Below are 27,844 nucleotides of genomic sequence, written 5' to 3'. Positions count from 1 at the left end.
AATGTTCAAGAAATGTAGAATTAGAGTAACATTTAAAAGATGTGCCAAATTCCTAACTGAGAGCCCCATCAGGATGCTAATTAAGTCAGCAAGCCCACATTTGCATGAAGTGTGATGATGTGAATTAAAGTAAATAAATCACTACCGGGAAACATGTATGTCAGCATCTAGGTCAGTTTACTAGGGTGTGTCCAGACTGATAACCCCTCATCCCAAAGATGAGGACCAAAAAAATAAATAATAAAAATGATCCACAGAAAATGGTCTTGGAACTGCATCACGCTCCTTGCTACAATTACTAACAACCTGAGCTACTAAACCCATTCATTAGGGAGCCATAATATCACCAGTGGTGTCTTAAATCAGTCTATTACAGTTTCACCCAATCTGGAGCTCCCAATTGCACTTCCTAACAGTTTGTACCCAGGGCAGCCATCCTTTTGCACAGCCCTAGTCATGGCTCTGCATATAGGATTGCCATTAGCTAGCAATATCATTTATATGTTCTTCATTGCTCTGTTCTGGTATACTCAACTACTCAAACAATAGGCTTGAACTCAATCAATGAAAATTTACTAAGAGAATACTATTATGTGTGGACTAGCATTATGCAGCAAGGTTACATTAACTGAACCTTCACAATATCAACTACAGACCTCTAAGGGGAAGACGCTTCCTGGTTTACAAGGCCTGCAGTGATGAAATACTGACATTAATTTTATGTCTGAAAATCTATTCTAGGATATTTAAGCATGTACATTCTATGTTTGCTATCCATTTCAATAGGACTAGTAAGAAAAGTGTTTTTTGAACTCAGTTTATTCTCATACTGTGAGATAAAGTCCCCAATGACATTCAGACATCTAAAACATTAAACTTGTTTAAAAATAAATTGGATTTATGCACGGGTATTAAAAAGCTTCAGTACAAAATCCTGGAGTCTGTGTCCTAAGCAGGTCTATAGGCCTGAACACTGGTAACTCAAACCTATTGATGCAAACATGCAGTCAGCACTTTGTGCTTGGCGTAAAGGGTTCATGAGTCCTGGCCTATTTAGAAAGTCAACCATGGAGTGCATGCAGTGCCTGATGTCAAATAATTCTACTTCTGAAACTTAACGTTTGTAAATCTTTTACATATATATTTTGCTCTGATGTACTAGATAAATCTTATTTAAAAATGTTTTAATATATGTGTGCAGATTAATAACATAAAGGTGAAACAAATTTTTATTGGAAATACAATACTAAACATGAAATTCTGAAAATATGACCAACTTTTGATCCTTGTTAAATGAGGTTTGCCATACAGCTTCTGCCAATAAAGTTTGCAGTATAGATTTATGTCAGAAGGTACTCGTTGCAGTCTAAACAAAGATAGGATCACAGTACATCCAACCATGATAACATTGATTTGAGAGTCAAAGGGCTGATTTTGTTTAATGAGTGCTTGTTTGCAGATCTAACAAGGATGGAAAATGCACTTCTACTGCCCTCCCCCAAACAAACACACACACACACACACACACACACACACACAAAAACCCTTCCATGAACATAATTCCTGTTTCAGAAAAAAATAAAAAGGTTTCCTTACCCTGCTCACATTTCATTCAGTCAAATCCATTCAGAGTGCTGTTCCCACTCGCAGAGCATTTGAACAGCCAGAAATGCGTGCAAGACATGAGCTCCTTAAGCTCAATTCCGACAGGCAGGTAGCCCTGACAGAGCTGATGCCATCGCGCATGTGATGACATCAGCTCACACAGCATAAAGCGCAAAAAATAAAAAACAAAGAGGAAAAAAATCGGAATTTGAACCCAAAAACAGAGTAACGCAAAAAGTAATGCACATTTGCATTACTAGTTACTAAAAAAAAGTAACTTATTACTAGTAATGCATTACTATATTGAAAAGTAATGCCTAGTACTACTAGTTACTAAAAAATGTAACGTATTACAGTGATGCATTACTCCCATCATTGTATATGTGTGTATGTGTATGTATATATATATATATATATATATATATATATATATATATATATATACACATATAAATATATACACACACATTATATATATATATATATATATATATATATATATATATATATATAAATAAATAAATACGGGGTCTACCTGAATTAACCGAAACTGCAAATGACCAACAGCGGATCGACAACAGAGAAGACCGACAGTTGAGAATCCTGATGCTGAGAACACCGACATATTAAGGTAAGTGTGCGATAGGGATGGACGTTAAGGTCAGGGTGTGGGTAAGGTAAGTGGGTGACAGTGACGGAAGTTAGGGTAGGGTGCGGGTGAATAAGTGTGCGATAGTGAAGGACTTTGAGTTTAGGGGCAGGTTAGGTGAGTTACGGTTAAGGTGCGGGTAAGGTAAGTGTGCGATAGTGACGGACCTTAGGGTTAGGGTTTGAGTTAAGGTTAGTGCATATATAGTTGTGTATGTAAGGTTTAGTGTAGGTTTTTGGTGTGCCTGTTGTGTGTGTTTTTTGGGAAAGTTGTTTGTTTTGTTGATTGTTGGGATTGTGGTTTGTTAGGCATGTGAAGTTTCGTGTTTTTGAACTTTCGATTTTGTCGTGTCAGTTATTTCGTTGTCAGTGTTTTGGCGTGTCGGTGTTATCAGGTGGACCCATATATGCACATATATGTATACATACACATATATACATACATACACACAGTGAATATAAAAAGTGTACACACCCCTGCTAAAATGCAGGTTTTTGTGATATAAAAAAATGAGACCACAATAAATCATTTCACAACTTTTCCCATCTTTAATGTGACCTATAACCTGTACAATTCAATTGAAAAACAAACAAATCTGTTAGGGGAAAAAATATAAAAAATAAAAAACGTACAATAAGCTGGTTGCATAAGCGTGCACACCCTTAAACTAATACTTTGTTGAAGCAGCTTTTGATTTAATTACAGCATTCAGTCTTCTTGGGTAGGAGTCTATCAGGCATGGCACATCTTGACTTGGCAATACTTGCCCACTCTTCCTTGCAAAAACGCCCCAAATCTGTCAGATTACAAGGGCATCTCTTGTGCACAGCCCTCTTCAGGTCACCCCACAGATTTTCTATTGGATTTAGGTCGGGTTTATATCATAACCGCACAACATCGAACTGCATTACACTGAATCCGAAACCTCAAACACTGACAATATCGAAGCCATGGAACATCAAATTCTTACTCAGGGCAAGAATTTGGTGGGCCGTTCTGCGGCTTCAATATTTCCTCCACTGTTGTGCGATCTCTGAGTTGGTATATTTAAGTAGGGGGGGTGTGGGGGGGTGAAGCCCCCCACATTAGACATAGTTTTTGGTGTGTTTGTGTTGTGTGTGTGTTTCTCGGAACAGCAAATGTTTTCCCTGGGAAAAAATTCGCTGTTCTGAGCTTTTGATGTTATCACATTTCGAACTTCCAAGTTCGAGCTTATGGTGTTCAATATTTTGGAAGCTCGATTATGTGATATAAACCTTTTAGATCTGGTCTCTGGCTGGGTCATTCCAAAACTTTAATTTTCTTCTGGTGAAGCCTTTCTTTTGTTGATTTGGGTGTATTCTTGGAGTCATTGTCGTGTTGAAAGGTGAAATTCCTCTTCATCTTCAGCTTTCTAGCAGACGCCTGAAGGTTTTACGCCAAAAGTGACTGGTATTTGGAACTGTTCAAAATTCCCTACACCTTGACTAAATCCCCAATTCCAACTGAAGAAAAGCAACCCCAAAGCATGATACTGCCACCACCATGCTTCACTGTGGGGATGGTATTGTTTTGGTGATGCAAAGTGTTGTTTTTGCACCACACGTATCTTTTGGAATTGTGGCCAAAAAGTTCAGCCTTGGTCTCAGCAGACCATAACATATTTCCCCGCATGCTTTTGGGAGACTTGATGTACTGTTTTGCAAATTTTAGCCAAGCCTGGATGTTCTTCTGTGTAAGAAAAGGTTTCCATCTTGCAACCTTACCCCATAGTCCACACATATGGAGAATACGGGAGATTGCTGTCACATGTAGTACACAACCAGCACTTGCCAGAAATTCCTGCAGCTCCTTCAGTACTGCTGTATGTCTCTTTGCAGCCTCCATGACCAGTTTTCGTCTTGTCTTTTCATCAGTTTTGGAGAGATGTCCAGTTCTTTGCAATGTCACTGCTGTCCCATATTTTCTCCACTTTTTGATGACTGTGTTCCATGGTACATCCAATGCTGTGGAAATTTTTTTGTACCTTTCACCTACCACCTTTCAAGAATGAGATCCTTTTGATGCTTTGGAAGCTCTCTGTGAACCATGGCTTCTGCTGTAGAAGGCAACAGTAAATGTCAGGAAAATCCGACTAAGACAGCTGAATTTTATTTGGAGTTGATCAGAGTCTCTTTAATTGATGTCAGGTGTGTACCCAAGAAGACTGAATGCTGTAATTAAATCAAAAGGTGCTTCAACAAAGTATTAGTTTAAGGGTGTGCACACGTATGCAACTAGCTTATTGTACATTTTTTTATTTTTTATATTCTTCCCCCAACAGATTTGCTTGTTTTTCAATTGAATTGTACAGGTTATAGGTCACATTAAAGGTGGGAAAAGTTTTGAAATAATTTATTGTGGTCTAATTTTTTTATATCACAAAAACCTGGCATTTTAACAGGGGTATGTACACTTTTTATATCAACTGTGTGTATATAAATACATATATAAACATATATACACACACACATATATATATATATATATATATATATATATACACACATTATATATATATATATATATATATATATATATATATATACATACACACACACATATATATATATATATATATATATATATATACATACATACACACACACACACACACATATATATATATATATATATATATATATATATATACACATATATACATATATATATATATATATATATATATATACACATATATATATATATATATATATATATATATATATATATACATACAAGCACAAGCCTGAATATTGACAATGCTACAGCTACTACCTACACTACTTGGGCAGAAAAACACTACAGAAATGTTTATCACAGTAAAAAAAATAGCAGTGAGCCTTTAAATGAAAGTTTTAAACAGATAAAGGAGCAATGAGACTCTAGAGAATGCTTTTAACTGCAAGTAAATCAGTTGTATGATACACTCTTTGGCAGAAAATCAGAACAAACAAATAGATGCTTAACAAATTGAGAACATTTACAGTTAATACCTCACACACAGTGAAACCAGCTAGAAAAGATTTACAAACAGCGTGACAGTAAAAACCTTATTTATCAGGCCCTGTGAGGCAGACAATTTTAGTCTAACCATACAGATTAGTTTATAGCTATAAAATACAGTAAACGTATGCAGCAGACTATAAAAGTGCTATAAATATCTATAATACACAATAACTAGTAAAAATAAGCAAAAAAACAGAATACTTAATGTTATATATCACAGATCAGAGTTTTGCTCAGTGCCCTTCCTCCGATTAGCTCTGCGCGAAATGGCAGAAACACTTAAGTAACAGAAAGTTGAAACCTGAAACAACTTAAAAAAAAAGCTCAAAAGAACCAATGAGGTGCTTACTGCAAGCCATAGTCCAGGTAACCCCAATTGGCCAATGACCATAAACACAACACTCTCACTGAAATGCAAAATGGGTTTTGCTAATCTAAGATAGACTGGAACATGTGCTCAGACACACAGCCTCTGCAAACAAACAACTAGTCCCAGAACACAAGCCTGAATATGGACAATGCTACATCTACTACCTACACTACCTAGGCAGAAAAACACTACAGAAATGTTTATCACAGCAAAAAAAAACAGCAGTGAGCCTTTAAATTAAAGTTTTAAACAGATAAAGGAGCAAGGAGACTTTAGAGAATGCTTTTACCTGCTAGCAAATCAGTTACATGATACACTCTTTGGTAGGAAATCAAAATAAACACAAGTAGATGTTTAACAAATGGAGAAAATTTCCAGTTAATACCGCACACACAGTGAAACTAGCTAGAAAAGGTTTACAAACAGCGTGACAGTAAAAACCTTATTTATCAGGTCCTGTGAGGCAGACAATTTTAGTATAACTATGCAGATTAGTTTACAGGTATAAAATACAGTACAAAGTATGCAGCAGACAATAAAAGTGCGATAAATATCTAAGCAAAAACAGGATACTTAACGTTATATATCACTGATCAGAGTTTTGCTCAGTGCCCTTCCTCCGATTAGCTCTGTGTGAAATGGAGGAATTCTCTTGACTACCTGTGTGAAGAGACATGATCATTATGGGACCGCTTTAGTCATACTGAGCTCTACCAATAATAATATCTCTTGGGTCTGGACTGCGCAGTGGTGCAGCGGTTAATGTTCTCACCTCACAGCAGGAGGTTCTTGGGTTCGATTCTTGGCTGGGGTGCCTTCTGTGTGGAGTCTGCATATCCTCCTTGTGTTCATGTGGGTTTCCTCTGGATTTTCAGGTTTCCTCCCACGTTACAAAGACATGTGTCTGCAGCGTTTCTCCTTGGACCTCTGCTGAAAATTAGCTTGTTCCAAGTAGGCCTATCCCGGTAAAGAAATGTTAAATAAATAAATAAATTTTGAAAGAAACAATATGGCACTAATAGCCTATCTGATGTTGCTGAAATGCAGCTGGTAAACTTGCACTAGTCACCAAGCACGGGAGGCAGAAATGTTGGTGTGGAAAAAATCTCTTAGGGACATCTACAAATACCCAGTCTAATAAGGAATGAATTACAGGGAATGGTAAGAGTCATGACCAAGTATGGGAGGACTTGATCAGCGAAATTGCCAAGATCTCACACATTCTGGGTCCCAAATAATGTTTCTCAGAATTATGTTACTCTGCTGACATAGATAAGGAGTCATACTATCTAAAATAAATTATATTCAAAATACTGAAGTGGAGGAATATGAGAAGTCCATACTCAATTTGACCACCAATAAGGTACAGGCATGCACATCAGTCAAGTTAGTGGATGCATTCACAGTGAAAGTTGGAATATGTTGCAAAATTAGCATTAACATTCCCCCTTTCTGTTTTGGCCACATCTTTGACTATGGAGGAATTTATACGGGTTATTAATGGAGCTACTGATGGCATCTACTAGTTTTATCCAGGATTGTGCATCTTTTATTAAACTGGGCTGGTGGGCAAGTTGCTAGCATTCAACGTAAGCAGATTTACTTCAAATACTGCTGGCATTAAAGGCAATAGATTTAAGACCTCTGTAGATAAATAAGGTACTAACTGATGGACCAGGATTAAGCCTCCTGTCTCCTGACAGAATTATATAAATAACAGATACCCCATTTCAGAATACAAGGCAGTACCACGTTTTCCTACAACATCCACTTCTCACACTCCAACAGTAAAATTAAACAGCTAGGGGGTATTACAATCTAAGGCAGTGGTGCACAACGTCTGGCCCCGGGGCCAAATCCGGCCCTCGACGCAACACCATCTGGCCCTCAAAGAGTAACTAAATTTTTTTTTTAAAAAAGTGAAAAAATGCTATGCCTTACTCCTGTCACACAAACTTTCCAGCACATGCTTATAATTAACAACAGTTGTGCACACCTCTAATTTTAGCTGCGGAAGTAACTATTCTTTGTTGTTTATAACTTGTAGTCTGTAAACAGTAGTAACTTTCTGCAAGAGTTTGTAATATGTCATGACTACAAGCCAGAATAAAGTTAAATGCAAAATTGATGCAGAAAACAGGCAATTTCATGACTGCTGTCTTTAGTAAAAATGCCAGTCACCTGTACCTATCATTAACTTGTAATGATTTACTATGTTTTGAGGTGGCCCGCAGATGTGTTAAGAATTTGTGTAGTGCCCCCCCACACACACACACACAAAAAGGTTGTGCACTACTGATCTAAGGCCATAACCTTGGCAAAATGTCAGATGTGAAGCTTCAGCATGACAAGCTTAAAAGGATGCAGCAGATACTAATGGTCACTTACCACAAGGCTACATTTTGGGATAAAAGTCAAATGGTTGATCAGTGGTACTGCAGTGAATAGCAGCTGTCAGTTTGCTAACGGAAAGGCCATAAACTGGATTTGGCAGTGCCTCCAGTAGAAAGTTAAGCAACTCAAAAACAGCAGCTGCCTACTATAACAACACAGAATAAAGCAAACACTAAAACATGAATGGAGTAACATTTATAAAGGACAGCAGTAAAGTTACAATGATCAGGTACTAGCTATATGAATACTGACAATTCAGGTTCTTCACAGAAACTTAACATTTCAGGGATGCACAAATCCACAGCCTGATACATAAAGGGTACAAATGAATAATTCTAAACAGATTATGGATCAAAGAAAAAAAAATGATGCTGATACTATTTGTATGTAAACGCTGTAGCTGGATAACAATCCATGAATATGCCAAACAATCAAGCTCCAAAAGGCAGACCAAAATTTCACCAAAAAAAAAACACGGGCAAAGCTTACTATCTGAACAGTGCTAAAACCAAATCATCTGTCTACAGTGACATTAGACAAGTAAGCCAACTGGATAAAGGAAGGCATTAAAGGTAATATCTGCACACTTCTTAAACAGCAAGGCAAGTGGCAGTCCCCACAAAGCTAGCTATCTTCTAATAGCTGAAGAAATATAACCTCTGAATGGTCCACTGTTTATTACTCAGCAACTCCTCACTATGAGAGTATGTGCAATCCCCAAACTACATTTGGTGACCATGGATAAGTAAATTCCTAGCAATAAAAGATCATCACCCACTCCATGAATTTTTGCAATTCACATCACCATCAACAACCCCCTTTTTCCTAATTGAGGGACAGGTGTCACATCAACTTTCTCTCTCTCGATTCACTGCCACTCTCCTACCTTCTTCAACAGTTGTGTCCGACTGTTGCAGGTCCTCTCTCACATAATCCATCTCTTTACTGAACATCCTTATTCCAGTCTGTCCCAAACCTTCTTCATCAGATTGTCATCTGCTTTCTCACACATATGCACATACTACTGTCATTTGTTCTGTCCAAGCTTCTCTGCAATTAGAGCTATTTCGGTTCCAGCTCTGATGTCCTCATTTCTTCATCTGTCCCACGGTGTGCATCCTGCTAGTTGTCTCATGTACTTAAACTCTATCACTTCCAGCTTCTTTAGCTCCTCTGCCTTCACTACCTCAGTTTCTGTACCATACAGTAGTACCAGTTGGACCACTGTTTTGTACACTTTTCAGCTTCTGTGGCATTTTTCTGTCACATACTACTCCTGACACACTGTGCCAGTTGGCAGCAGCCTCCCTGATTCTAGCTTTGACCTCCTCTTTCAGATTTCCCTTTTCCTCGACCACCCCTCCCAGATACTTGAAAATGTTAACCTATTCCACTTTTCCCTTCTATCTCAGTTCCCACGTTAATCCAACTTTCCCCATGTGTTGTCATTACAACTATCTTACCTGTACTCAGTTTCATCCTGTCAGTCTACATTTTTGCATTCCATTCCACTATCATTTGCTGAAGATTTTTTTCAGTCTGCCTGAAATACCACAACATCTGCATATTACAACTTTGTTGATCTGTTCACACTGACCTGTTTGCTAATGCAATCCCTCACCAGTATGGACAGTAGTGGGCTCAGAATTGAACACTGATGCACACCCACTCCCATTGGAAACCTCTCTGTGAGTCTGAACACTGTTCGTACTTGTGTCAAAGGGTGCTTTGTACACAACCTGCACTAATTCTACCAATGTTTCTCGGACTTCAAACCATCGCAGCATTGCCCAAATCAGCTTTCTTGGGACCTTGTCATAAGCTTTCTCCAAGTCTGGGAATGCCCATTTGGAATCTTTCCTCATCTCTACCATCCTTGTCAACTATCTGTTTAACTGCAAACATCAGATCAGTTGTGCTGCATCCTGATCTGAATCCGAACTGCTCATCTCCTATCTTACTTCCTACTACTCTGCGTACTAGTTTATCAATTACCCTCTCCAGAACTTTCAAGCAATGTGACAGGAGTTTGAAACCTCTGCACTGCCCAAAGTTGTGAAATGTACCCTTTGTTCTTGTATGCTGGCACTAATATGCTTATTCTGCAGTCACCTGTGACACACATTTCTCTCCAGACTCTTACAAATACAATCTGCAGCCATTTCTCCCCTAACTCAATCAACATATTGATCAAATATGCCTTGGCCTCATCTGAGCCTGCTGCTTTCACTGACTTCATCTTCCTTAGTGCTGTTCTAACTTCTTCTGGGAAAAGCAGTATTCTGGAATTCAAATTACCTCTAAATTTTTTTCTGTATGCTTCTTGCTCTCGTGCCTGCTTACAAGTAAGCCTGCTAAGACTCCTGAAAAGTCATTATTCACATGAGTTGACAGTGTCCTCACTGGCATCCCAGCACTGATAGTGTTTGTCATTTTAAATTCTATCCCCTACTTCTGGGCAAGGGGCATAGCATTTATGTCACCACAGGGGGGCACTATGCCCTTATGCACATACATACTTCCATGCCCTTACTGAGGGTGGCTACTGCATTCATGACTTGGTAAGCCAATCACCACTTCACCTTCTCTGAGGGACTGTGGCAAAGGACAGCCCTATACCCCACCCCTCCTATTGATAACAGGCATGCCTATTCTCCCCATTCCAACTCCAACAGGCACTTGTGCTGCTAATCAAACATAGGTTACCTGGATCACACTTAGGGCTTCATCCTTCTAAGTAAACAAGAGTTGGTACCTTTGAAATTTTAATTTTCTTCAATCAAAGGTAGTACCACGGCATGTTTGCCAAAGTATTGCAGCACATGTATACAACCCATTAGGGGACCAATAAGGATCATTATCATCGCCACAAGTGGCATTACAGTGTGGGTTGCCTAATGACACCAATTAAAAGTTTTCAAATTTTTCTCTGTTACGAACACACAAGTTCACAGTAGAATTTAAACGAGGGATCACTGTCTGCAAGGTTGGGGGCTTTGTCCCATGCATTCTCTCTACTCAGATACTTAAGTCTGAGATTGCTGCACCTAAAAGACTTTGTTCTGGAATGTCCTTTGAAGTTTCTGTGCACAAAGGAACTTCCCCTGCAGTGATTTCCTTTACACTACATGCATGTTCTCCCTGAAGTACACAACCTGAAACACTGTCACAAAAACTGACTACCAAGCAAATCCTAGGAATTCCAACTGTTTCATGTCAGATTCCTGCATGGACAACACCAAGCATGTCACCTAACGACAATCACTGCGGACCGGCTACTAACTTTATACATCCTTCTATTGTAAAATACTTAAAATTTCAAAAAAGGGACAGGCTATAATCACCAGAAGCTACACCTAATGCATTTATAAGTACCATAGCATATAGCAGCACAAGAAAGTGTGAATTTAAACAGAGATTTAGGGATATGAAATTTACAGATCACTAAATTTTCTCATATTTGTAAGAAGAAATCCTTTCTGAAAACACAAAAAGGTCAGACCTGTCTTATTGTGCTTCATATACAAAAAAGAGCAAGCTTTACTTTTTTTATACCAAGACTGCACAAAACCAGAAAAAAAGGAAAATTCCCCTTTGTCCAGTATTCCACAATTTCACACTAACAGCCCATTCACCATTTATACTTTTTTGAAATCCATCTTTTCGATAGAGAGTCAAACAAAAGACATCAAAAAGAAAGAATGCCTTTTGACAACGTGTGATCCACATACTTCAGATATACACACACATGCTCATGGCAATTCAAAACATTTACAACATGCCAACTATTTTGGCTGACATAAAATAAAATTTGTAATAGATTCATAGGTACTTACTAGACTGTTGACTTTTGAGAATCGTAAGACGCCTAGCCTTGCTTTCCCATGGTAATCACTAACCTCTTATATTGGGAAAGACAAATATCCAAAAGTGGGATGAACAAGTATACATTGGGGTAATTATATGTTTCCCCTACCAGGATGGCCAGTGGTGCTAAACCAGGGGTGAATCTGCAGTTGCGTATCCATTTCTCTAAATTACATTTGAATACAGTAAGGGAAGTACTCTGCTTTATGTGGAGTACAAGATAGTTCCATAGGAATGGTATTCTCTGCAATACATACCTATCCCTCCAGAATGTTCTATTAATTTTGCAAAAAAGATTAAGGTCCCTTGACAGCAATGGATATGCCAATGTGTAACAGTTTTTTATTTAAATAAACATCTTTATTAAATTATGTATGATATAGGCAAATTTACATTTATATAAATGAAAAACAAACATTGACACCACTTTAGTTGCAAACATTATACATCAAAGATACCGGTGAAACAACTGTAGTCACACACATTATACATCACTTATCTATCTATTCATTGTCAGTTAAGCATTATATGGTTCATTCAAATCCTGCTTCTTAAAACTCGTTCCTTGTCTGCATATATTGTGCCTACAATTCCCATTTTTTTTCTATGTAGTTTGCTCCGTCCTTTTTCTAAAGATCCTAATTCCATTTGTTTTATCTCTCTTACTATATTCACTATTTCTAGTAAAGTTGGTCTAGACTTTGATTTCCATTTTCTAGTAATTGCTTTTTTGGCATGCCAATATGTAAGATCTGACAGAATAGGCTCTACATGCGATAGTCGCCTCTCAATAACCTGTATGATACAGAGAAGAGAGAAGACTTTGAAATGATCTGCATATTTTTTATGATTTAGGACACTGATTTTTGTAAATGAGAAAGTGCCATGGTCATTCCAGTTGTATTAAGTGTTTCAACAGATGCATACTAAAAAGGACATTATACTCAATGACGGGCCTGCTGTATACAGTGGAACAAACATGACCTTGGATCTGAACGCTGCACTTTTAGATATTAGCTGTGCAATGAAAACAGACTTACAGTAGTGGATATGTGGAGATCAAAGGCCAGCTCATTGCTGACATAGGCTGCCAGAGCTCTAAAAACAGGCTCAATTTTCAGAGAGATATCTGTCAACGTAAACAGTTAAAACGGGAGTCAAGCCTGCAGAAGGATACATTTCACACTCCTTGGCATTAAGTTTTAGACAACGGTATTGGCACCAACTATTTGTTTGAGACAGGGCTGCTTGTAGGATCCTGGTGGCCTTTGAGGAGTTTACAACAGCACCCAGTTTGCACTCATCTGTAAACCTAGTCAGCCACAAATCCTTAACATTAGCTTCTAAGATGTAAATGTCGTCTGTAATTCCCCTCTTCTTCCCTGTTTTCTCTTCCCATTCCCTGGCTTTACCTCATAGTTATTTTAAAGTTGGGCCACTAGGTGGCAGTGTCGATCTTTCTCCGATTCTCACGTTTAATTTACGAAAGCCCACTATTATTTCTTCATCCGTGTATTTCCCTGATTAGCTTTGATAGAATTACATACAATCCAAACCAAATAATAATTCTTAGCTAAGAGTTTACTCAGTTTATCCTGTGTAGCCTATGATGGTTTAAACAAATTTCTAACCTAAAATAACATACTTTTATATGAGACTCCTATTGATGTATCCTGTTTAGCTTAGAACACTCAAACATTAACTCTAAAGTTATTATTTTCCTAGCTAAGAGTTCACTCGGAGTGACAAGGTTTACACTCTTGAATTCTGGCACAACCTCTTCACTCTGAGCTTGCCCTCTAGCCCCTGGTGTATTTCCTCCACACTGACTGTTTTCTTACCTTTTCCTTGGCTCTACCCGCTCCATTTGCCCTGTGGGCTCACTCAACTCCCCTACCCTGCCCCCAATTTCCACCCGCCCCCAGTACCTCTACACTTATAGTTAGCAAGTCACACGCACCTCCTCCCACATCCAATCAACATATCCTCCCCACCCATACTTACTTACCCCTTCCTGTCCAACCCCTACATCTACTCCATCCCTCTCACTCCACCAACACAATCACTTTTAATATAGCCATTCCTACACCTCATCTTATACTTACCCTTAAATCTATTATATACACTATGCCAACCAAACCAGACACTTTTCTAACTCCAATACTAACTCTCGTCTCCTTATCCTACTTAAACTATCTTACCAGACTTCTCTCTGTTAATCACACTCCCCCATTTCACTCAACTATCTCATCCTGCTTACAACACCCACATTCCTCCACCTGCATATCCCCTAGCCTCTACTCCGTCAATAACATAATGCTCTTCCACTATAAATTCATATCTTACCCCAAAAGACTACTCCAATGTATACTAGCCCCATCTTAATAAACCACACATCCTGTAAACTAGATACTAAGCAACTTAAATACCTCTTCAACCACATTTGCCACATTATCTCTATCCTTGTCTCTAGGACATACACCCAAATCCTGGCCCCTCTCCCTCACAAGGCTCTACCTCCCCATCTTACCCCCCCCACTCAACTGGTAAATACCTCTATTTCACAACATTAAATGCTCAGAGCATATGTACCAAAATCCCTAACCTCCACACCTGACTTCTCCACAACAAACCCGATATTCTTTCCATCTCGGAAAACTGGCTCAAATCACACATAAAAGACTCAGAATTGATTCCACTCAACTAATGTATCATTAGAAATGATAGAACTCATAAAAAGCAGGTGGTGTCACTCTCCTGTACTCCTCTTCCTCTTAGTTACCCCTTACTCCAAACCTATTCCCAAATTTGGTAATACTGAATTAATCCCAGCCCTTCTTCACATAAACAAACATAAATCAATCTGTATTGTCACCCTTTATATCCCTCCTGGAGACAATGTCCCAATCATCGAGAACATTCTCTCCTGGCTCTGTATCAATATCACTAACAAAACTATAATCCTGGGTGATGTTAACATTAACTGGGACACAATTCAATCTCCAACTAACTCTCTAAATATAAATCTCTTTAACTTCACATAACTTATTAACTCCACAACCAGACCTTCCAAAGACTTCCTTTCTGGCAGCACTCTAGACTGGATTCTAGTTTCCCATCCCCACAACATCTCCAATAATAGTACCCTTCCAGACCCGCTAGGGGAATACCTTCCCACTTTTGCACATCGTCTTCCCTCCTTCCTACCACTATCTCACACCTGCACCTCTACTCAGTACCTAAAAAACGTTAACCCCAATGCATTCTCAGATACACTAAAAAGAACTAACTGGAACCCACTAAAAACTTTTTCCCTGGAAAATACTACTACTTACTTCAATTCAACCTTCTTAAACCTGCTAGACTCCTTTACTCCCTGGAAAACTAAATGCATAAAAAGTAACTCCGTCCTTGGCTAACTAAGAATACCTTAGCCACCATGCGACTCCGTGATAAAGCTTGGAAACACTACCATAAAATAAAACTACTACTTCCCTTAATGAATACAAAACACTCCGCAACAAAGTAAAAAAACTTATCTCAGACTGTAAAGCCTATTTTTCCACTCTCCAAACAAATCACAACAATAACCCTAAAAAATTCTGGGATGGAATCTCCTCTCTCCTCAACCCAGGTAAAAAAGAAAACTCCTGCCTGAATCAAATGCCTCTGACTTGGATTTAGCTACTCAATTCAACTCGTTCTTTGTTGACTCCATATCTAAACTTACATCTTCCTTCACTAATAACCATGTTTCCCCAAAACAACCTCCATACTTCCCCTCCTCCCCAGTAACTATAGCTCCCAACAACCTTCCTTCTCCAAAAACCCTATCCCCAACTCTGCCATAAAAAAATTCTTCTAAATTTGAAACCATGCTCCAGTGCCCCTGATGAAATACTGTCCTACTTCCTAAAGATAGCCTCAGATGCCACCGCCCACCCTATCTGCATCCTAATAAATCGATCAATTTCAGAATGCCAGGTTCCCCAGCTCTGGAACAAAAGCCTATATTATTCCACTCCATAAGGGGGGGGCAACAATAATGACATCTCTAACTTCTGCCCCATCACTATCCTAGCCCCTATTTGAAAACTTCTCGAAAAATGCATCCACCTACAACTTCTACCCTATCTTATAAATAATAACCCTCTTACTCCCACCCAGCATGGATTCCAACCCGGCCACAGCACCACCAATGCTCTCCTCTCCTCTCCTTCCTAGAAACCATAAACAAAGCCTGCGGCTCTGATCATATTGTAGCCACCCTCCTCTTAGACCTCTCTAAGGCCTTCGACACCATCTCTCACAATCTTCTCCTTACTAAACTAAATCTATTCCACTCCTCTATTAACTGGTTCACCAGTTACCTATCAAATAGGCATCAAGCAGTTAAGTGGAAAAAAGCTACCTCACCATTCCTAAACACTCCCACAGGTGTGCCCCAGGGCTCAACTCTAGGTCCCCCTCTATTGAATATTTTCATTAAGGACTTCTACCATGCCATCCCGAATGCCAACCTCATCCAATATGCCGATGACTCGACTATAATCTGCTATGCTAACTCCATTTCCTCATTAACAAAATTAACCTAAGAAGCTTTCTCCTCTACTGAACAATGGATCCTAGCACTGAATGTTGCCAAGATTAAACTAATGACATTTCCCCCTTCTAAAAACATTACTCTAGACAAAAACTTATTCTCTATCACCAGCCAAAATAACACTCCTGTTGAAACAGTCTCCGCTGCTAAACTATTAGGAATCCTCATTGACAACCAACTAAAGTTCTACCCATCTACATGCAAACATCAAAAAAAAAATCACAAGAAACTTAGCATATTTTACCGCCACAACCATTTCATCTCTCCCTCCACCAGGCTTGTTCTTGCTAACACATACCTTATCCCTTCCCTCCAGTATGGGGCCTCTATACTTACTAACCTGCAAACCTCCCTCAAATCAACTTTCCTCCTGTTACTATAAAATTTCAAAATTCGCAAATGACCACAGATCAAATACCCATCACTGCATCTCCCTGTGCCAACTGAAATGGCTTGAGCTGCCCAATTATCTTACCTACATTCAACTCATCCAAGCACACAAACTTATTTTTATTCCCTCCCTTACCTCTACCTTCCAAATGCACCTTCCTAACAGATGCCTACGATCCAACTTCCAGAATCTAATAGAACTACATAAAACTGCCCGCCCTCCAGGGAAACATCGTCAATCCTTCTGCCTAGCACGTCATTGGAATTCTCTCCCACCTCTTATCCATACCACAAACAGTCTAGGTCTATCTTCAAACCTTTACTTCACTCACACTTAATCTTACAATGGGAATGCTCTTGCTCCCATCCTTAAGAACTTCCTTGACTATACTTATCTCTATACCAAATCTTCTTCTTCTTTCGTCTTTTTCCCGGTTAGGGGTTGCCACAGCGGATCACCTGTCCGCTCACGATTGGCAGTGGAATTTGTATGGTGTTCAGTTACCAGCCCGGCCCCCAACCTTCCACAGAAGGCAAACACTCAGTCCTAGGGCCAATTTAGTGTCCAATCCACGTACCCTATACCAAATATATCTGCTAATATCCTCCTATGGCTTTGTAATTTCTGCAACAATTATCATCATCATAATTATCATACTTTAGTACTAACTTAATTTGTTTGAAAAGAATTTTCATGCATTTGCCCCCTCAAATGCCAATTTTACTGCAACTGTTGCCTTGCATTTTTTCTAACTCTCATTTATTAATCTGTAAGTTTTGTCATTTTTGCAATTTTGTAATTTTTTTAATTTACAATATTTTTATTTCTCTGGAGCTTTTCTCACCAAGACTCCACTGAAAATGGGCTCCACGTGGCTGAATGGACCATCCTGGTAAACAAACTGCAAATAAATAAATAAGAGTGGTCCAAGGAATAAACCCTGGGGCACTATGCTAAAGACAGGTTGTCTGGTGGCAGTAAAGCTGCCCACCCTTACTTCCTTGGTTTTATTTGTCAGCTAGTTTGTTGTCTAATGAGCTACATACAGGTTAATTTTTAGATGGGAGAGTTTATTCACAATGCTGAAGTGAGAATGGCGTTGAACACCTTTGTGAGGTCCAGATATGCAGTGTGCACAGACATGCCTTTTTCTACGGTCTTGCCTTTTTCAGAAAAATCAACCAGGTTATATAGGTAAGACCTGCCCTTGATGAATTCAAATTCAGATGGGTTAAGAGTTTGTAGATTACCTATATGTCTATTTACTAGTTCCATAACAATCCTTGTCATAGTCTTTCAGTTAAGACTGGTCAGGTTTATGGATCTACAATTACCCATTATCATTGACACTACACCTTTGTGCAAGGGAATGGCTGTTGCTGTCCTCCATTCATCCAATACACAGTCTGTTTTGAGGCTAATAATGAATAGCTTCTGTACAGTGTATGACAAGTCATGTTTCACACTAACTAGTAGGCAGCCTTTTATGTCATGTGATCCCACAGACTAAGTATTACTGGCCTTAGATAGTGCCTTCAGATCTTGTTATTGGGAGATTTGAGCGGGATGTACTTGCAGGTTTTTGATCTAAGAATAGTGAAGGAATACGAAGTTAGACCTGAATTTGTCGACTAGTAAATTGGCTATGTTGTCTGGGTCTGAGTAAGTAAGATTTACTGTTAGCTGTAAGATTTACTGCTAGCTCTGCTCAGTGCTATGCATTGTTTCTGAGGTTTTATACAAAGTTAAAGAAGGCTTTGTAGTTATCTTTTGCCTGGGTGGCTATTTTTAACTTATACCTAGCTTTAGGCTCATAGGTTCATACTAGACGGTTGAGCCAGTGGACCATTTGTAGCCTAGCAAATGATCCCACTAATTTAAGAAGACAAAAATTCATAGAAGACCCAAGCTTAAATTTCTTCTTTTATCCAAAATGACTACAGGGACCAAACTGGGGGTGTGTGATTAAGAATGCCCATCCAGTCATCCAGATTATGTTTAAAAAGGGTCATGAAGCTACATCAAAGGAGAATGTAATCTGTAAAAGAGGTGTTCTCTGTGAAAGATATGTATTGAGCTAACATGTCCTATTTATGCTTCAGTTGCAGCATAGGTGTCTTGAGCACATCTTTAGGGTGATATTATATTTGAGGGTGTGTAGGAGATTACATAAGAGCAGATCTTTTAAAGGATTATTTCAGTGTCATAATGAAACTGAAACAGTACCATTCTGTTGAAAGATTCTGCAAGTAAGCAGCAATTCTGATCACCCCTTCAAAGTAAAAGAGAAGATTCCACCTGAGATGGTAGGGCAACACAATCTCACCCTCTAGGTACACAAAGTGCGTTATGGAAAAGAAGGCAAAGCAAAAAAAAAAAAAAACAATCACATCAATATGTCAGATGTCTGCCTCAATCCAGTTTTGGCTACATCAAAATAATAAAAAAAAAAAAAAAACAGTTATAGAGTTGCAGTGACACTAATATTGCAAAGAATGTCAGAATTACATAGCGTAACCAAGATTTACTACATAGACAAAACGTGTTTTCAGTTTTTGGCTATAACGGTCCTTTAGCAGTTTAGCACAGACCTACTAAAACAGCTCTGGCAAAAAATACACATAAATACACAAAATCATACTCAGAGACTCTAAATAAAAACCTGCAACAGCATCAGAGACCTCCAAAGCAGACACCCAAACAACCTGCACCTCCCGTCACAAACCAGACAACACATAAAACACAAAATCAGTGTGCCGCACAATCACAGCCCTTAAGGCGAAATAACATACCTAACACACTAGTAATAGGTGACTCTATAGTCAGGCACACTGACGTCCCACTCACTAGGCTGGACAAGCAGAAGGTTACTGTTAGCTGCCTGTCGGGAGCCAGAATCCGCCACATAACACAAGCACTCAGGTCCCACCAGAACAAGTACAAATATGACTCGTCATTGTTTATGTTGGTGTGAATGACCTGAGACGTACCTCCCTGGACTACATGAAAAGAGACATGGAAGAGCTCTCTGATCATGTAGCCTAGGCTGGTATGACCCTGACCCTGACCCTGACCCTGAGTAGCATCCTGCCCTCACTAAGAATGATACCTCAGTATAAAGAAAAAATTATCAATTTCAACAATTGGCTAAGCTTCTGGTGTCATTCAAAGGGGATCCAGTGTCTGTCAGCCTGGGACGACATGCTCGACAAGCCATGTTGCTTCACAAGAGATGGCTTGCACCTGTCACCCCTAGGCTTTCGAATACTGGCCAAGACTCTTGCTGCCCCCATAGTGCCTTTTTTAGGCAAGACTCAAACGTCAAACCCACCTCCGTAAACAGCACAATCAACAAAAAACTGAGGGTTATGTTACTCAACGCCAGAAGTTTAAAATCTCAAAATGTAAGCGCTCGAAGCACTCCTCAGTATGGAGAATGTCGACATCTGTGCAGTAACTTTAACCTATTTCAAGGGTGCTCCAGAGAGCACCCCAGCACTACTGGGTTACAACTCATACCACACGTTTCGGCCACAGAACACGGACTGAAACACAAAAGGAGGGGGGTGTATCCATATTCATCAAGGATACCTACACCTCCAGGTTAGTGGCGCAGCATGATACCTCTGAGATCATCCATGTGCAACTAACATCGGGAAAATCTGCAATGCAAATTGTGGCCTGCTACAGATCACCCTCCATGACCCAGGACCACCACGCCACCTTTCTGGAGACACTGGAAAACATGAAGGTCCTACCGAACACCCTGACATTGGGCAATTTCAATTACCCTACCATTCACTGGGAAAACTACTCAAGTACAAACTCCCAGGCCCAGTGCTTCCTGGAATTCATCAACTCAAACGCCCTGGATCAGCTGGTAAACTCCCCTACCAGAGGTGAAAACATATTGGACCTGGTCATCACCAACATGGGTGACAGGTGTTCCACACCGGAGGTCAACCCGTCACTGGTTAGATCAGACCATAAACGAATCACTCTGGATGTTCACACCCCACCACCACCCCCAACTAAGGAAACCACAGTAAAAAAAATTTTCTAAAGCGAACTTCACCTTACTTAAGACAGAGGTGGTAAGTTTCATAACCCCCACGCTAAAGGATAACGCTGCCCAAGATGCAGAAACCTTTACAAATGCACTCTATGAGCACCTACACGGATGCATGGATCATGCCATCCCTAGCAAAACCAAGACTCACTCCTGTAAGTGAAGGAAACCAGTTTGGTGGACCCCTGCCATTAACAGGCTATACAAGAGAAGGAGGAAACTAGTTCAGAAAAAAAGCAAATCCCAAGAAGGAAAGACATCCTTGATCAGTATCAGTAAGAAACTAAGGTCCCTCATGAAATCATCCAAGGCTAACTTCAAAGAAAAAAAAAATAGCCAAGGATTCAAAAGTTAACCACAAAGCCTTATTTAGCTATGTTAAGAATCTAAGTGGCAACTCGCAGATATGCACTGAACTAGTGCAAAATAGCACAAAATATACTGAACCTACTGATATTGCCAACATCCTGGCAGATAGATTCAGTGCAAACTTCACCCCTCCCCCCTCACCACCAAAAGGGCCCACAACAATACCGGAAAAGTGTAGTGTCCCAAAAATCACAAACGCACAGGTGAAAACAGCCCTTTCAAAAGCCAAAAACACAGCGTCAATGGGACCAGATGGTGTCCCAGGCTGCGTCTTGCACGATCTACAGAACAAACTAACCCCCCACCTAAACACGCTGTTCAACCTCAGCCTCTCCACAGGCTACATGCCCATAGAATGGAGCAAAGCAACGGTTATTCCTCTCCACAAGGGAGGGGCCACAACTGATCCTGGTAACTATCGCGCCATAAGCCTGACTCGCCTGGTCTGCAAGGCTATGGACCGCATCATCATGGAACTCATTAACAAAGACATTGGGAACCTCCAAACACTTGACCCGACCCAGTTCGGCTTTAAGGGCAGGTCATGCCTACTAAACCTGATTGACTTCTTCGAGACAGTCACCAAGGCCATAGACGAGGGAAAGGTGTTTCACACAGCCTACCTTGACCTCGCCAAGGCTTTCGACACCATTCCCAACTCGGGTATTACAGAAAAACTCACCAGCCTGAGCATAAACCCCTAAGTTGCGAGATGGGTTGCCAACTGGCTTACAGACAGAACTCACACGGTAAGAATAGCGGGCTCCAGGTCTGACTCTAAACCAGTCACAAGTGGTGTCCCGCAAGGCTCAGTCCTGGGACCCCTACTGTTTGGCATATACTTCTCAGAAGTACAGGCAAACACAGGAGGACTATGGCTAACCAAGTTCGCTGATGACTGCACACTGGGAGCCATAACTGACTCACCGGCTGACACGGACATCCTCCAAAAGGGCCTGAGACAGACACCTGGTGTCAAAGTCATGGCCTCAAGCTAAATGCCAAAAAATGCATAGTCATCCCGTTTGGGAAAAACAAAACACCCACGAATTACCACATAGGTGGCAGCCCCCTTAACACAGAAGAGGTAATAAGAGATCTGGGGACCCAGGTAGATAGCAATCTCACCTTTGACAATCATCTTGCCAAAGTAGTTAGGAAATCCTTCTATGTGGCCCATCTAATTACTAAAGGGTTTGCATCTAGAAATAAAGAGGTTATAGTGCCCAGCTACTCTTCACTCATTAGACCCATCATAGAGTACAATGCCCCATTTGGGATGTACCTCACAAGACACTTCCAACAGCTGGAAAGACCACAAAAGTACCTCACCAAGAGGATTACTGGCCTCAAACATATGTCCTATGCAGCCCAACTGAAGAAACTCCAGCTGTACTCAGTGGCATATCGCTTACTCAGAGGTGATCTCTGCCTGACTTACAAAGCCATGTCCAACTCAGAATTGATGGACATGCTCCACCTAAAGAAATCCAAGTCACTGCGAGCCACGCTCTCAAGTGAGCTAAACCTTGCCACAACAAAAAATAGAACATGCTGGAGGGACAGATTACTGTCACAGAGACTCCCCATGCTTTGGAACTAAATTCCAAACTACATCAGGCAGAGCCCCTCACTAACACTCTTAAAGAGAAACCTTGACGAATGGATGGGTAAAAGAAAATACACCCCTGGGATCACTTCATTGGCTCTGCTTGACAGAGGATCAGTTAATTAATCAATGGAGCAGTGAAAGCCGACACACTCTGGCTAGGCTTATAAATGCCCTCGGGCAGATAGCCTAGTACCTATCTATAAACAATCCAAATAAAGTATGAGGTGACACAACCAATGCCTCCTATCATGTCAGTCAAGAACAAACCAAACCCTGTGTCGGAATTACAAAATAAACAAACCACACAAAAAAGGCGTTGATAATCTTTTAAACATAATTCTAACGAAACTAAAGAAATAAATGCTGCCCCTATCCAGACAAAGCTCAAGCCATAAAAAAAATCCTGTCACTAAGGCAGAAAGAAATGAAATGTTTCCTTTGGAGTACAGCAAATGTAGTACTCCACCAATAAACAAAGACCACATATTCACAATCACTGGGAATAATATTTAAGATACTGGCATCAAAATATTGCATTAAATTTAAAAATCCAATGAAAAAATTAAGACCTTAAAGATAGAAAGTGATATTCCAGAAATTATAAATGCTATAAAAGTGAAAAAAAAAAGCATACTAGCTTTATAGAACCTGCCGGTACACCACTACTCTTCTTATAAAGGATTGTGTATAATTTGACCAAACCTCTTTCTATTACACTACTCTGATTTACACAATGCAGATGTTTCTAAGCTGTGGTGAAAGGCTACTTCTGATCCTAATATGTTAGGGCCAGATACCCTCTGGTACATACTCTGTACAGTCTGAGATCCACCCCCAACCGTCTGTAGTCACCATGTTAAATGGGTAGATCTAAACACCTAAAATACTTAAGAGGTGAGGCAAATAAAAGTGCTACTAGCCCAGGTATTTACTTCCTCTTTCCGTGTGCATTTTCACTAAGCTAACCAGATGGTACTCTGACTCAAATTACTTAAAATTAGTTAATAGTTCTTTGCAGCCCATACATTCACCTCCACCTCAACAAATGTTGACTAATAGGCTAAATCAGGACTATTCTACGCCTCATCCGCATATATGAAATTATTAACTCTGTTTTCATTGCTATTTGTTTTTTTTTTTGTGTGTGTTCTCTTTCCCTTGAAATTAAACACCATGTTTGAATACTTCTAAAACTCCATCTTGCAGTACAAATGGGATTTTCATAAACAAAAAACAAAAAACATTTGTTGCTTTGCTAATTCAAATAGCTAAAACCCCAGCATATTATTTTTTGAACAAAACAAAGAACTGTCTGCTTTTAGCAACCCTTAGTGTTTGTCAGGTGGACCCCAATTTGTGTAGTACTAAATGTACATTTTTTTTGTTCTGCATCCTCTCTGACCATTGAGCTTTTCCCCCTGGCTGATCTACTGGTCTTCCTCTGGGTGAGAGACCTACATCCCATTCCTTTCTTGGGGGTGCACCTCCTATAACCTTTCAGCTTACCCTCCTGGTCGCTCTGCTGACTACCGCGCAGATGAAAGACCTACATCCCACACTTTCCCCGTGGGGGGGGCTAAAGGTCACATATACCCAGAGCAGTTCCCTCAGTCTAAGTGCAATTAGCCTATTTCTTTGCAGTCATGACTCCCTGCAAGTGCTCATTAGTATCCAAGGGGTTGGTCTGCAATGGACCTTTGTGATGGACATGTCTCTGCACAATGTCATCAATAAATCCTGTCCCGCCACATAGATGAGGCACCTCCAAGTGATCACCAGTCTCCATCAGACATTCTACAATGAAGAATGTGTCCATAATCATACATCCCTCCCCACACCCAAGGTCAAGAGAAATCAAGCTTAAAACAATCATTCCATAAGTACCTAATCTGATAGTTGAAAATACTTCACCCAGGCTGTAGTCAGAGCCTTGTCCTATGCCAAGGTAGCTGGCTAAAAAAAAAACAGTAATTATCAATGCAGACTAAGTAAAATGATCCACAACTCTGCAATGAGCTGTAATGTTAGCAGGAACCTAAACACCTCAGACCCCCATTGCCCAGCTACCACTTCATCGTTTATGCAGTTACACCCATATCCAAAAATCCATGCCACACAACTTTCTCTTTCTAGTAAAAATTGTTCAGACTTGGCACAATAACCCATGTACCCCTTCCTTTTCACCCTTCAAACTTGACTTTTCAGTCATAACCTTACAAATGCAATAAACATGATCTTCTAATCATTATCAGCTATGCTACCTCCTCTAAAATTAATTCATTCATATTTCAGGTAACCTGGTTAATTCAATACAAGGTCATGCAGGTGCCATAACATATACTAACACAAATGCTGCAGTTCCTGCAAAAAGATGAAAATCTACAGAAAGAAGGGTGATGATCCGATTACATACGAGACACAAAAAAAATAAATAAATAAATAAAAAAGAAAGAAAGAAAATTAAGTACAGGACAAATTCTCAACTGCACTTTAACCAAGTTTCCCCAAAGTAGTGGCAGGTTCTAGCACAGGTACTGAAAGAAGCAGGTTCAATCTGGCCTCAAATGAATGAGCCAAAGTCTCCTTGACAATTAAACGTGCAGTGAAGAGGTAAAAATTATTTTTGTCTGTATCGTGCACTTAATCACCAGTTTTCTTACAAATGTCTTTATTTATTAATATCAATGTCAGTGGTGCAACAGGTAGCTGGTGCTGAAGGCTGTGGGTTCTAGCACATGCCACAGAATGAACACTGACACTGCAGTACAGCAATCCTGAGTGCGTCATCTTTCAAATGACAAATTAAACCAAGGTCCCATCTGCTTGATATGGTAGTACCTCAGGTGGTTCTAAAGGACTGCATGGTAGCTAATGAAGTGAGTAGGGAATTTCGTTTATGCCCTGCCCAAATTTCCCCTAGTAGTACTATAAATACCACCTTGGGTCTCCCCTGAAAAGAGAATACTAACCGAGTGGGGCTAACCCGGTCAAAGGATAAATAAATACACAGATTGACAATTTTTTAGATTTTAACACAAACTTGGACTCATAAAAGAAATATAAACTTCTCCAGTGTGTTCTTACAAGTACTCCCATTAAATCTAGAAAAACAACAGACAGAAGAAAAGTGCTTAACTCAGAAGACTAGTCATGAAGTGTAGCTTCTAAGGAAGAGGATTTTTGCTACATCAGACATACTGAAATGTCTCCTTTAGACACCGTTTGCTCATGTCAGTGAAAGGGACATCAATTAGGCACTTCAGGGTGCTGAGACTCCATCCTAACCAAATTAAACACTTAAGTCAGTTCGTTTTCATGTGGTGCTTACTGACTTCCCAGAGGCGCACTTTGTGCCAAGGAAGGTCACAGTAACAGCTCTGGGAAAAGTCTAGCCCCAAGATTTGGGTGGGGGAATAACAGGAAATGAAATGGAGATTCAAAACAGAGTTGCTATACCTAAGAAAAGGCAAAATGGTACTCAATTACAACAGTAACAGGTTCCACAAAACGTTTATATCTGAGAAAGCAGCATGGGGCTGTATTTTACAGCTAAGTTTATACAGTGAATAATACTTGACACTCTGGCATCAGTCCTTTGAATTATTACAGGCACACCCCTTACATGTCAAACAGGCAGAGTAGAAATTCTCTACAATGCCTACAAAGATACAGAGCAACATCCCAAAGGGCTTTCTTTTTTCAGTTGTATAAGAGAACAGTAAGGGACTACTGACTTCTCAACAACTGCCACAAATGAACAGTCATTCTTAAATCACGTTTTAAGGGGAACTTAACTTCTGCACCCCTAATGCAGATGATCTGCATCTACACTCTAAATCTTTTAACTCTGACGTCACACCCAAGGAAAAGAAAAAGGCAAGATATATTTCAAGAGGTATAATAATTATACAATGTGGTGTTATGGCACAGCTAACAAAGGGGGAAGAGACAGGCTGTGAGGAGCAAATGCACAGCTGACCACTGTCAGGAGACCCTCACTATGTTAGTTCACTATGTAGTGGACCATTATATTAGAACAGATCGATTAATAATCAACTACCGATAACCAAACACGCAGAAATGATTTACACACTTTATCGATAAAAGATGAAAAGTCCTAATACAGCACGTTAAAAATTTATACCCAGTACACATTTAAACCCTACTTTTTAAACGTCTATAAAATCGGCACCATAATATCTGGCAAAAAGTAAATAAAGTTAATTATAAAATCAATGATCAAATCCATTTTCACCATTTATTTTTTTCGTCTTCATTTCTGAAAATAGTGATGGGAAAATGAAATTAATCTTCCAAATACAGGTCTAAACAAAGTCAGATAATCACCACGGAAATGAAAAGTAAAAATAGTATCTTTTCTTATTTCAACTCAAAGTTCGATAGTAACCAGCTGACTACACACTGCCCCAGTCTGTTTGTGTTTTTCCTTCTTAAACGCAAGTTTATGTAACTGTTTTTGCTTTTTACCTGCTCTCGCACATCACGCATAGGCAGCAACTGAAGGTCATAGTTCATACGTCTATACGTAACTAGGTCAGCTACATTAAAGGGACACCCCTTCAGTAAAAATGCGTACTGAGCAACTCAAATTGTCTCTCATTTCTACTGTGTGTGTATTACCTCAAGCCCTGTCACTGATTTCAGTGTACAATGCCAGTCTCCTTTTATAGCTCCCTGTGTGTATACAATACTCTTCCATTGTGTTCCTACTAATTTAAACGCATTTCGTCTGTATCTTTCTTTATATATCACAAATACATCAACAATATATGCCAGGCATTTCTCCTGAGAGAGGATTTCTACAAATCTACAAACAATTTTAATTAAAAATATCGGTTTTGGGGGAAGGGGTGTTGGCTGCCGATAG

The 27,844-nt window shown here is 39.7% G+C and overlaps 1 protein-coding gene across 4 annotated transcripts in view; it reads right to left on the bottom strand.

Moving 5' to 3' along the window:
- The window catches only part of HSPBP1 (HSPA (Hsp70) binding protein 1), a 712,194-nt gene extending 684,667 nt beyond the window's left edge, over positions 1-27,527 (bottom strand). Inside the window, exon 1 of one of the 4 annotated variants that reach the window (XM_044059627.1) lies at positions 27,445-27,527. The gene's annotated coding sequence lies outside the window, so the exon portion shown is untranslated. The other 3 variants (XM_044059623.1, XM_044059625.1, XM_044059624.1) reach the window with 3 other exon arrangements.
- Between the last annotated feature and the right edge of the window lie 317 nt (positions 27,528-27,844).

The sequence above is a fragment of the Protopterus annectens genome, chromosome 17.part0, assembly GCF_019279795.1.
Source record: "Protopterus annectens isolate FY-2018-M chromosome 17.part0, PAN1.0, whole genome shotgun sequence".
Taxonomy (NCBI): domain Eukaryota; kingdom Metazoa; phylum Chordata; order Ceratodontiformes; family Protopteridae; genus Protopterus; species Protopterus annectens.
Note: the sequence above shows the minus strand (reverse complement) of the source record. Positions and strands in the feature narration are given on the sequence as shown.